This window comes from Elgaria multicarinata, chromosome 3 (genome assembly GCF_023053635.1).
Source record: "Elgaria multicarinata webbii isolate HBS135686 ecotype San Diego chromosome 3, rElgMul1.1.pri, whole genome shotgun sequence".
NCBI lineage: Eukaryota > Metazoa > Chordata > Lepidosauria > Squamata > Anguidae > Elgaria > Elgaria multicarinata.
In genome coordinates this window covers 105,041,844-105,055,077 of record NC_086173.1, presented here as the reverse complement: position 1 = coordinate 105,055,077, position 13,234 = coordinate 105,041,844, and positions in this window count along the sequence as shown.

Here is a 13,234-nt window from a genome sequence, read left to right as displayed (position 1 = left end):
AAAGTCTATCCCTTAGCAGATAGAAATGGCCCCTTTCTTTCTACTGAGCACCTCTTGCACATACACTATGGTAATAGATCCACACCTGTGCAACTTTCGGGTGTGTGTGTGTACTGGGGTATGGGGGTGGACTCCATTCTGCTATTAGCGGAACACATCTGCCTCACTCTCAGCCCCTCAGCCAGCCTCCAGCAGGAGTGTGACCCTATTAGTTTTCTGGACCTCTTTGGGTCTTTTGGTATTATTAATCATGGTATCCTGCCAGACTGCCTGGTGGGTCTGGGCCTTGGGGGCATTATACTGCAGTGGCTCCCGCCCTTTTTTGTCAGTTCAGTTTGGGTCCAAAAGCTGGTGCTGGGGAACTATTTTTTTGACACCACGGCCTTTGGACTATGGTGTTTCCCAAGGATTTTTCTTGTCACTGTTATTTACGCAAAGTTGCTTGGAGAGTTCATCCGGAGCTTTAGAGTAAGATGTCAGTGATATGCTGATGGAAACTTACTTGCTGTACTGCTCTTTGTCATTTCACACTGAGGCCACATTCAAGGGGTCAGTCCCCTTGAATGTGGCCTGGATGAAGGTGAACTTCTTTAGGGAGCTCATTCCACAGTCGGTGGCCACAGTAGGAAAGGCGCTCCTGCTGGTAGCCACCTGGCTCACTTCCTTTGCTCTCAGAAAAGCACCTCTTCTATACATGACTGCTGGGTGCTTGATTTCAGAGATCTGGAATCTGGTTTGTCTGTTCTTGAGTTCTCTATTCAATATGACCTTAGTAAGCCCTGAGATCATCTTTGAAGGTGTTTATTTGTGTGCCTCCACTGTCTTGGGTGAGACGGTGTCTGAAGAAAGGGCCTTTTTAGTGGTGAGATCTGCTTATGGAATTCTCTCCATAGGAAGGTTCACCTGGCATCTATGTTAATATCTTTTGACCTCCTGGGAAAGACCTTTTTTCTTTCCCAGGCCTTTAAATTGATAGGTTTTTTTTTTAAAAAAAATGCTCCTTTTAATCTTTTACATCTTTTTAAATATAAAACTATTTAATGAATAAAACAAACAAGTCTCTGGATTGATAGCAGCCAGCTGTGCCCTCTAGTATCTTCTGAATTGGCCTCAAGTCTCCCTGTCTAGTTGTAGTGGTGATCTCATCAGATAAACAGACACCATTCTTCACAGCAGCAGAAAGGAGAATTGCTGAGTAAAGAACAAAGAGTGTATATGTAGCAGCACTGTACCTCCGAGCAAACAATTGATTTCCTTTAGAAGAAGACTGCATAGTATAACCTATTGGGGAAAACTCCCAGCCAAGGAATCTGACATACTGCTGAGATACTTCCTCAGGGGAATGTCATCCAAAGAGCAACCTGTTCTTCTGTAATAGCAATTTAAACAGGTAATTGCTGGAAATGCTGCACATCTGTGCAGTTGCTTATGCGCCTGCCTGGATACATGCAGAGAAGAATGTGTTTTCCCTCTCTACTAATCTGTGGCACTGTGGCTCCTTGTCCTTACATCCTTCCATAACACCTGGTAGCCAAGGACTCTAAAGAGAATAACAGTGCAATTCTATGCATGCTAGCTCAGAAGTAAGCTCCATTGAGTTCAATGGCACTTACTCTGAGACAGGTGCATAGGTTGCAATCCTATACACATTTATGTTGGAGTCAGTCCATTGAAAAGAATGAGATTTACTTCTGAGCAGACATGTATTGGATCCCATTGTTAGGCACATTTATTAATAACTAGTACAGGACAAGTTAAAGGTGTTTTTTTTTTTAAAAAAATCAGGTAAAGGTTGATATAAAAGCCATAGGAATTTGCGGCATTTGCTTACAATTATTCTCGGTGGTGCCAAACAGTAACAACCTAACAGTGACAACGAGCTTACAGTCTGAAACAGACAATGGAGGAAATAACAGAAAGGCAGGAAGCAGAGACAAGGGTAGAAGGGAAGAAAATGGGCAAATGGAGTTAAGCTCACTTAAAACTTGGGGGATAACTACACCTGGGGAAAGCCCCACATTGGCTGTGGATCTGCGCCCCATCAGTTAGACGATGCAGGTTCGCAGCCCCCATGGACCTTCCCTGTGATGCTGAGATCTGAAAAAGTTGGGGATTTACACCAACTTTTTCAAATGGAGTGATGTCAACATGGCACTTCCGCCATGTAATATCGCTTTGCGGCGAACCCAAGGGCAGAGCCTGGTAAAAGGCGACCAGCAATTTGTCGCCTTCCTCCAGGAAGGGGGCAAGGTGGGACCTGGATGGCCACCCAGAAACCTGGTGCTCTCTCCTTGGTGTCGGGATTACCCGTCTTCGTAGAGAGAAAGTACGGGTTGAGGAGAGGGGCAGAGCCAACCTGGTGCCGTGAAGACTGCCCCTTGGTTACAATTTAGAATGTGGACTAAGGGGATTAGCCAAAGGCCAAGTGGAAAATGCGTATTTTGAAGAGGGGGAGAGAAATTAAACCATGCACCGATACAGGAAGGGAGCTCCATACATAGGAAGCAGCAGGGGAGAATAGGCAAGGAATAGCCAGAGCAAGAGACGTTCTGGGTAGCTGACAGTGGCAGAGCTGGTCTGAAGACACAGGCATGGGCACAATGACCAGCAAGGGCCATCAGACAGAGCTTTAAAAGTAAGAACAAGGAGTATGTGCTGGATATGGAAGGAGATTGGAATGGATCTCTGAAAAGGAATTGCATCATCCGAGCAGCAGAAGGGGTGAACTATTTTGGCAGCAGAGTTTCAGATCGGGGTGAGAGGGTATGAAAGAGGAAGGGCAGAAGGAAAGTTGTCACAATCAAGGTGGGATAAGGACAGAGCATAAACCAAAGTTTTAGGCAAGGGAATTAGAGTGGAAAGGGCAGGTTTTTGTGATATTGTGAAGGGGAAAATGACAAACCTCAGCAACTGATTGAATGTGAGGAGCTAAGGTGAGAGAAGAATGCAAGATAAAGCCAAGATCAGCAAGGTGAAAAGGGATAGTGTCAATAGGGATGTACAAGAGTTTTGTTTCTGTTCACAAATCATGCAAACATGCAGTATTTGCAATGCTGGATGTGAACACAAGCAGAATCATTTTTTTCGAGGAATATTAGCAAATTTCCAAATTTGTGGTCATGTTAAACTGCATATTTTAAAATAAATACTTTGAAGTGTGCATTTGAGAAATGCATTTTCACACTTGAGTCGATGGGAAATAGGATGCCCTTTGAAAAATGAGTGCAGGAATTTGCACTTTTCCCATTTGACGTGCATATGCTACTCGTTCAAATGAGCTGAAAAACAGGGTGAAAAATAGAGCGAGCTGAAATAAGCTTTGAAGCGATTTTTGGAGGCTTTAAGGGAGCTTGAAAATCACTGGTCCTTTCATCCCTAGTTGACAATGGATATAAGTGGTGCTCAGCCGAAAGCCATTATGAAGTCACTCAGTGAATAGCAGGGGAGCAAGTACGGAACCCCTGAGGGACCCCGGCAGAAGGGGAGCAAGCAGAAAGGGAGCATCCCCCAGCAGAAGCATTGAACACACAATCTGACAGGAGGAAAACCAGCTATGGGCAGAGTCCTAGAAACCTAAGATATAGCAGGAGAGCAGGGAGTTGGACTCAATGGCCTTATAGGTCCCTTCCAACTCTACTATTCTATGATTCTTTGATATGAGTCCAGCAAAAGAGAATGGTCAGCTTTATCAGGTACAGCACACAGTACTGTGCTGTACCTTTATCAGGTTATCACTACACCACACTGAGAGCCAGTGTGGTGTAGTGGCTAAAGTGTCAGACTGGGAGTCAGGAAATCCAGGTTCTAGTTCCCCACTTGGCCATGGAAGCTCACTGAGTGACTCTGGGCCAGTCACAGACTCTCAGCCCAACCTACCTAACAGGCTTGTTGTTGTGAGGATAAAATGGAGCGGAGGAGGAGGATTATGTTTGCTGCCTTAGGTTCCTTGGGAAATAAATAAATAAATATCAAAGGCAGCAAATAGGATAGTGGGCCAAGCGTGGACTAGAGATTTACCCATGACATGTTCACCTGTGATCTTACCAAGAGCAATTTCAATGGAGTGTAGAAGCCAGGATTGTTGGAGTCAAGGTGGGTTCGGAAGAAGGAAATCAGGAGTGAAGAGGAGCAGCTTTAATTTCATTGTTGAAGAAGGAGGCAAGCTCCTGGGTAGAAAGTAAAGAAGGGGAAACAGAGAAGCAGGCCTTGGTCAAATAGTAAAGATAGAGAAGAGTCTTTAGGGCAGTAGTATTGAACTGCTTTCAGACAAGGGCCAAATTTCTTTTTGGAGAACTTATCAGATGTGCATTCCAAGGCAGAAGGGGTGTGGCTCAAATATAAAAACCAGCAGCATATTGTAGCTTGAAGCTCTTCCTGCCAGCAGCTAAGCCTTAGGGGAGGCATCTCAACCTTTTAGAATGGGGAAAATCCTGCACAGAACCAGAAAACCACCCAATGATTTGTGATAGGGGAAAGAGGCTGTGGCCCCAGAGGGCTGGTTTCGGCCCCTGAGCTTGAGGTTCTATACCCCTGCTTTAGGAAATGTTAGGATGTGTGTATCATAACCAATACTGGAAGCCATGTGGCACAATAAATCGTGTCATATCTTACGGTTTTAATTCTTGTGAATCTCCCAGACAGCTTCAGCTATTGGATGATATAGAAATGTAATGAATCAATGGAGAGGGGATTCCAGTGCTACATGATATTCCGTTCTTTACTAAGAAAGTTGAGTGTGGCCATTCTTTGCAAAATCAAGCCAGGGAATAAGTGGGTTGGAAGGATGCAGCCACAACGTAGGAGGTTTTTAGAGAATGATCCCTCCACAGGAAGCTTGCCAATAGCAGGTCCAGGAAGGAGAATCGGCAGGAATACGTGTACCTTAAAGAAAATCCCAGAAGCCGAAAGAGCAACAATTTTTTTAAAAAAAGTGGTTCGGTGAAGTGAACGGATAGAAAACCCTGAAAGTTCATGCCAGTTTGGCTCATGCTTTGGAAAGCAGAAATAAAACATGCTTTGTGTAATATGTTATAGATCAGAAGCATACTACTGGTTCCCACTGTGAAAATTTTTGCAACCGTGTGTGTAATTTAAGATTTACCAAGTTTATTAATCTGCTGCATGAGCCCATCTTGAGATTTCACAACTTTGTGTTAAATTGCTGTTAAAACGATTAGAGATAAAAGTGGTATAGTAAGTGAAGAAAATGTTCAGTTTTGAAAGCTTTTTCAAAATGTAAACAAACCAAACCAGAAATTGCTATGACCCACATCTTTCAATTCTTAAACAGGATGGTTGCTTTCTAAACAATCTCCTTCGATTGTGCAGTAATAGTCGACTATCAGCCGCGGTGTGAGTTTTCCAGCATTTTAAACAGGGTTGAAATCACTTGTGAGTGCATTACCTTTAAATGCCATTTTATAGCAAATTTATTCTAACATTGTAAGATTATTTTGAATGGAAGTACGTCCTAAACCATTGTGTTTCATGGCAATATGCCAACCTGGTGAAATTGTGTCTGAAATTTTGCAGCAACCACCTGCTGAAATTGTTTTAGATGTAAACGTCTTTTTGGTTGGCTTTGAAAACATGGTGTATTTGGCTTCATGATACAAATTATTATAATTAACAATAAATTGTGAAGCTATCCATTTATTTTTGGGGGTGTGATTACTTTTCTGCAAATCTAGGCATCGGTAGCTTTAATTTGAGACCACTCTGAATTTGTTTGGATATTTTCGCGTCAAAACAGAGTGAACAAAGAATTGTGCTCTGCATTCATATACAGATTTTGGTACAAACTAACACAAAAGCTAGCTGGAAAATTTTCTATATTCCCACATGGGAGGCAGAAATATGACTAGAGTGACCAGATGCAAAGGTCAGCACATCTGTATCTTCAGTTGTGTAGGAAAGAGAATTCAGTTAGAGATGACTTGTCAAAGGGTAGGGCCAGCACTGTTTCTATGAGGAAACCAAAATCTTGGCTACATGCTCAGTTATTTCCCTTTTTATCTGAGCCCTTTTCAGGCATTCATTCCACATGTGGAATGAATGCTTATAGCTTGTGAATAGAGCCTTCCCCATTGTATCGAATGGTATTGTTCTGCTAGGGTGAAGGGAAGCTCTAGTGGAACAAGTTTTCCCTCTTTCTGCAGCCCATAGTGACTACCCCCCGCCCCAAAATTGGGGTACTAATCAGAGTACATTTGCATCACATGTGGGGGCAAGGAGGACCAGGATGTCCTGTCACACGAATGGACTTCCATTCATCCAAGGGTCGGATTTAACCCTAGATGTGGAATGAATGTTTGAAAAGGGCTTCATTGTTGTTGTGATCCAGATTCTTCTGCTCTCCTACAAACAAAGCCTTTTGCTAAAATTACAAACGATTATAGGATGGAGATTTGGCCCATATTAAATGAAATGGGGAGAATCACTTGGTTCACAGGAAGGTTGCTCTAGGTGTTGGAGCGTATTATTATGGAGATGTCTGTATAACGAATTACCCTTCTGGTTTCCTATTAAAATCCTAATTAGGTTGGCTGTTGCTCCACACATTCAGAATTCAATGTGGCTGATTAAGAATGACAGTATATTATACAGTATGAACTTCACTGGGCAATGCTTGGTCATGTTGAATAAACACTATCAGGTTTGGTTTCATAAAGCTAAGACATCAATTGGAGTTCTATCCTTTATGGCATTTTGTAAATGAAACTATTACATTCCATGGAATTTGGACATAGGGTCAGAGCCAGGTGCTTTGTTTAGGGATGTAATGGAACACCTCCTGCCCGTTAGTTTTGGTTTGGGCCATTTCTGAAAACAGTGTCAATTTTTCAGTGGTTTCTGGAATTTTTTGGAAATTGTCCAATTACATGTCACCCGGCATTTTCTGCCATGTAGTATGTGTTGGTGGTGTGCCAACTTGCATTGATCTTGGCACACCAGCATTGCCTGAAATCTCTGGATGAGTAAAGGCAAAACATAGCAACTCCCCCCCCCCCCCAAATCCTTTATTTGAGACTAGATGGAAAATGATAGCTGCATACTGGGTTAATTTTTAAACGTGCTCCCACCACAGACATTGAAATTCTACTTGCTATATAGTTAGATGCATAGGAGTCCTACCAGAAAAAAGGATAGAAGCTCAAATTGGGGGTTGTCTGTAGACAGAGGAATCTGGGAATGGATGGCCTGAGGAGCCATGCTGGATCAGACCGTGTCCATCTAGTCCAGAGTTCCGTTCACGCAGTGGCCAACCAGCTGTAGACTAGGAGCTCACAAGCAGGACACAAGTGCCAGAGCACCATTCCACCCATGTTCCCCAACAAGTGGTGTATATAGGCTTACTGACTCTAATACTGGAGGTAGCACATTGCCATCAGGACTAGTAGCCATTGATAGCCTTCTCCTCTAGTAATTTTTCCACCCATTTTTAAAGCCATCCAAACTAGTGGTCATCAGTACATCTTGTGGTAATGAATTCCATAGTTTAACTATGTGCTGTGTAAAGAAGTACTTCCTTTTATCTGTCCTGAATCTCTCACCAATCAGCTTCATGGGATGACCCTGGGTTCTAGTATTTCGAGAGAGAAAGAAAAATGTTCAGGAGCAGAGAGCATGCACTCTTCGCAGAGGATTCTACATTCCATCCCAGTTTCTGGAAAGTACTATATTAGTGAACCGCCCAGAGAGCTCTGGATATTGGGCAGTATAGAAATGTAATAAATAAATAAATAAAAATAAATATTAGTACACAACAGATGATAGACATATTATTATTATTATTATTATTATTATTATTTATTTATTTATTTATTTATATAGCACCATCAATGCACATGGTGCTGTACAGAGTAAAACAGTAAATAGCAAGGCCCTGCTGCATAGGCTTACATTCTAATAAAATCATAGTAAAGCAATAAGGAGGGGAAGAGAATGGAAACAGGCACTGGGTAGGGTAAACAGGCACAGGGTAGGGTAAAACTAACAGTATAACAGTATAACTAACAGTCTAAAGTCTGAGCAACATCAAGTTTTAAAAGCTTTAGGAAAAAGAAAAGTTTTTAGCTGAGCTTTAAAAGCTGTGATTGAAGTTGTAGATCTCAAATGTTCTGGGAGAGCATTCCAGGCGTAAGGGGCAGCAGAAGAGAATGGACGAAGCCGAGCAAGGGAAGTAGAGACCCTTGGGCAGGCGAGAAACATGGCATCAGAGGAGCGAAGAGCACGAGCGGGGCAATAGTGTGAGATGAGAGATAGGGCGGAGCTAGATCGTGGAAAGCTTTGAAGGTCAACAGGAGAAGTTTATATTGGATTCTGAAGTGAATTGGAAGCCAATGAAGAGATTTCAGAAGTGGAGTAACATGGTCAGAGCGGCGAGCCAAGAAGATGATCTTAGCGGCAGCATGGTGGACAGAAACCAATGGACTGATGTGAGAAGAAGGAAGGCCAGAGAGAAGAAGGTTGCAGTAGTCCAACCGAGAAATAACCAGTGCATGAACAAGCGTCTTGGCAGATACCTCTCTCTGCCATAGGTCTAACAAACTGGGGAGGCTATTTAGATCAGAAAAATATTGTGAAGAGTGGGGAAGAAAAGGGACCTTGTGCAATTTAACAGAGAAGAGGATAGGATGAAAATAAAATTGCACCTATTTCAGTTCTTTATAGATTCATTATGCATTTTTCATTGCAAACAATGGGTAATTTTAACACAGTGGTTTGCCCTAAAATTGTCACAGACTAACAGGAAAAAGAACTCTCTCTCTCTCTCTCTCTCTCTCTTTTCAGCACACCTGTTTTCTATGAGCCTCCAGCGCATGGAGCTTTGTGTTAATTGAATTGGATTGTGTTCTCTGTTCTGCACATGCTAAATTTAAACGATGGGAGCGTTGATTAACTTCACTCTGCTTTGCAGTTCAAAGCAGGTGAAATAATGCACATGGCTCATGTCTTGATCACCAGCAGCTCCTTTCTCAATAACTGTGTGCGCAGCGTTCCGACACCCACCATTTTGGAAAAGGGCAAAAAAGAAAAAGACACACACCCCTTCCTGGTTCAATGCACTCTGTGTGCAGCTGCCACTGTTTATAAATTTTGTTTTGATTTTGGGGGGTTTGAACTGGTGCTGGAGCACAAAGAAGATTTGCAGGGTTTGCTCCCTGTCTGCCTTCAGACTAGCATTGGGTATGTGCATGGTGTCTGTCCTGTGGCATGGTGAAAATGGAGCATAGTAAGGAGGGCTAGATAGTCTTAGAAAGTCTGGTGTGCCTGACAGTCGAGTTGCTTTAAACAGAGAAAGCATGGCAACACAGCATTTAGGATTAGAGGCAATAAACACAGGCTGGAACCAGTTTTAGAGAAGTTAAAATCAACTTACTTTATTAGTGCTTTTATATACATTGTCAGAGAAGGCTATCTAACATGGTTTAATTACAAGCACCCCCTAAAGCTGGGTGTATGAGGGTAAGTAAATGAAGGTATGAGATATGGTTACTTGCTTCCTTTATGGACAGACCATATAGTGCTTGCTTTTTACAGAGGTAGAGGAAGAAGGAAGTGGAAGGGGAGGGAGCAGGAAAATAGGAACAGGCCAAGCTATAGGACATTCTCTATCCCCCCCTAGTGTCTGGAAGTGTGCAGACTTGTACATATTATCCAACAGGTAGGTGGCTGCTCATTGGAAAGCAGAACAGAATCAAGAGGAGAAGAAGCAAAGATCCTTGCAAGGCCAATCTAATTCAGCATCCTGTTCCCCAAAGTGGCCAATCTGGAAAATCCACAAGCAGGGTAATAGCTTTCTCCCACTCTCTGGTTCCCCAGGAAACCACCCTGCTTTTCTTTTTTGTCTTTTGTAATATTCTTTAATAAACAAATTCTTTCAATTCGGTCCTGAGTTTTGAACATGAGTTTCTGGTGATTCCAAGATCTTCTCCACCTGCTTGGTTCGCCTACCTCTATTTAGCTCTTTATGATTGTGGGAAGCAAGGAGGCTGCTTACCCATGGTGATAGGAGGCCTTGGCTGGTGGCTCCCTCCCCAAGGCAGAGAACTATATTGTAACTCCGGGGTTCCCCTACTCAGGGTAAGAGGGGAAAGGTGGGCGGGGGAGGGATTGGCAGAAACTTACCAAGCAGAAGCATGCACAACTAGCCTGCTACACAAAGCAGTTGTGGTGTGGTGAATCAGTACAAGGAATACCTTTACTAAAGTGTCACAAAGCAGTGAACATGTTTTCCAGTTTTCTAGAACTCTTCTTCAGGCTGGATATATATATATATATATATATATATATATATATATATATATATGAAATTAATGAAATTAATTATTGATATCTTAGATGAGTAGGCAACACATGGCTTGTTTGTCATATGTAATGAATAATCTGTGCTTAGTCCACAATCCTCTGCACTTGCCATGTCAATTGGGCTGTGTCAAATACACAGGCACTATTGTTTTCAAAAAAATAAGTGGTATTGTTGTTGTTGGTGAGGAAGTAACCAGAAGTAATATGTAAATATTTTCCAAAGGATCCTTCAACTAGTTTTTTTTTAACACTGTTCCTTTAAAGCACAATATCTGTAGTGAATTTATTTTCTTGAGGTATATTTTCGCCTTATAAAAAGTATCATCGTGGCTCACATTTGAAGGCTGCTGCATAGACTGTGTTTTCATTGCATTCCATGAAACAAAGAAACCCTCTTAAATTCCCTTTTTTACCAGGAACCTGTTGGTAGACCGTGTGCAATAAAGGCCAGCAAGCTTTAAATCAGTCATCTCCCATAACTGCCCATTAAAAATGGGTTCCAGGTCATTGAAGGGTTGTATACAGGATAGTCAGTGGAGAAAGTTCAACAACTTGAGTGGCCTGTCACAACAAAAAGAACAGAAGAAACAAGACACACAAATGACAAGATTCCACAAAGAAGAAACTCCTTTTTCATCCAATGTATCCACCGATTCATCCATTTAAAGGCCACTTCTCTCACACCTGATATATTCCAGTGTTTCCAGTCTGAGAAGTTGTTTGGCGTGGGTCCTCTGACATTTGTACGCAGAGGAGACATTGCTGCATGACCCACTGTTCCCTCACCAACACTCCCACTATGCTGGCTGGGGAATTATGGGAAATGTAGTCCAATGCATATGGAGGGTGCCATGTTGGGGAATGCTGTATTGTGGCATATTCTCAATAAATGGGGAAAGCCAGACAGCCACATGCGCCGCATAGTGTTGCACCTCCTTGGATCCTGGAATGCTTCCACTTTCAGGCATGTGGGAATGCCATCTGAACTCATGGCAGTTGAGAAGAGAAAGCCACCAGTTTAGGTTACAGTGTACCAAGAACCCCCGAATTACCAGGAACACAGCAAGACTCACGAAATGCTGGGAGACCTACTGCTTTTAAATTATATATTGTTTTAACTTGGTTCATGGTTTAATTTGATTTTAACTGTGCATATTTATTGTTTTATACTGTATACTTCGACAACATCCGAAGGGCCATAGGATATTTCAGATTTCCAGCTCTGAAGTCAGAGACAGCACTCTGACTTCAGTCGGGGAAATTGGAGCTCCGACCTCCATCCTCCTCTCTCTTGTAGCCAGTGCAGAAAGAATCACACCAGGTGCCTGTCTGAGGTCGGGTACCTGACCATGGAGCAGGGGAGAAGAGGGTATTTTGGTGAGCAGGGAGAGGAGAAGTCTCAAGAGGCCAGGATAAGAGCTGTCTTGAGCCGTTGCTAGTCTCTTTCCCTCCCCCTCCAAAAGGCCCCTGCTAGATGGGCAAAAAAAGCCCATCTATAGCACAAAATGCAGAGCAGGATGTCGGTGTGTGTGTGTGTGTGTGTGTGTGTGTGTGTGTGTGAGTGAAGATCTGCACAGGATAACTACATCTCCAAGTTTGGAGGCTTATGATCAACACAATAGGATTGTTCCCATAACCATCTGAGTACTCCATTCTCTCTGCATTTATTTCACTTAGCCAATTTTAAGATAAGAGCCCGTGCCTTTTTTGTTTTCTGTTTTTTAAAATAAGTTAATTAAAATAAGCATTTCTGGAATACAAACAAGCTATAAAACACTCCCTGTTCATTGCTGTATTTAAAAACTTATATGTTGCTCTTCAGTTACAGAAAAAACCTCTCAAGACAGCTCACAATCATACAAATAGGAAAACACTAAAACACAATAAAAACCAATATCGAAATCCAGAAAAAACAACAACCACTGGAAGCACAAAGAATGATAAAGCCAGCAGTACCAATACAACAAAAACTTAAAATCAGTATCAGTGACATGCTGCAAGGCCTGGACAGATAAGAGGATGCTCAGCAGGTGCTGGAAAGACTTCACATTTGTGGCCAAATCTCCCCAGGGAAGGGTATTCTGTATGCAGGGTTGGGGAGTTCAGAGAAATATATTGCAGGTGGTGGTGGGTGGAGTTCAACGAGGTGTCCTAGTTTCGGCCCCCAGAATTTGTTTCTGTTGCTGCTGCAGTGCCCGACTTGATTTGCACTGAGTTGGACCAGTTCATGGATTTTCTGGGAATTGGGAGATTCTGCAATTTGCACAAATTTCAGAGCAATTTGTGTGAATTATGGCTGAATTTATGCAAATTATAGTCGTATTTGTGCAAATTGCAAAAATTATAGCCAATGTGTGTAATTTGCGCAAATCCAGCCAAAATTTGTGCAAATTGCCCAGCAACTTGTGCAAATTGCAGAACCTTCCAAAAAAAAAAAAAAAGTGCAAAGAGTTCCCAGAATTGGGGGAACAGCCCGCAGCTCAGCTTGCAGGTGCAAATCGACTCACACAAGCCAAGAAATGCCATTGGGTCAAAAAACAACCAGATTTCCCATTGATGGATCTCCGTATGCAGGGTGTCGTAACCAAAAAAACACACCAGTCACCACTTGCCCAACCTCAGATGGGGATTGTGGAGAGTGATTTGGAAAAGGGTCTCTGGTGATGAACGTGGGTAGGGATGGCGGAGAATTTTATTTGGTCCAAATTATTAAACAAACTGTCCTCATTTATACTTCCAGGAATAATATATAGGCCACAGTTATCTTTCAGATTGTGCCTGCTTCTAAATTTTGCAAAGAGGTTTTCAGCTCAAAAATTGCTTACACAAATGCGTATATATATTAGGGAAGGTTGCATACCAAAATGTGTACACTAGGGAATGTTGCATTCAAAAATGTGTATATTAGGGAACATTGCATCCA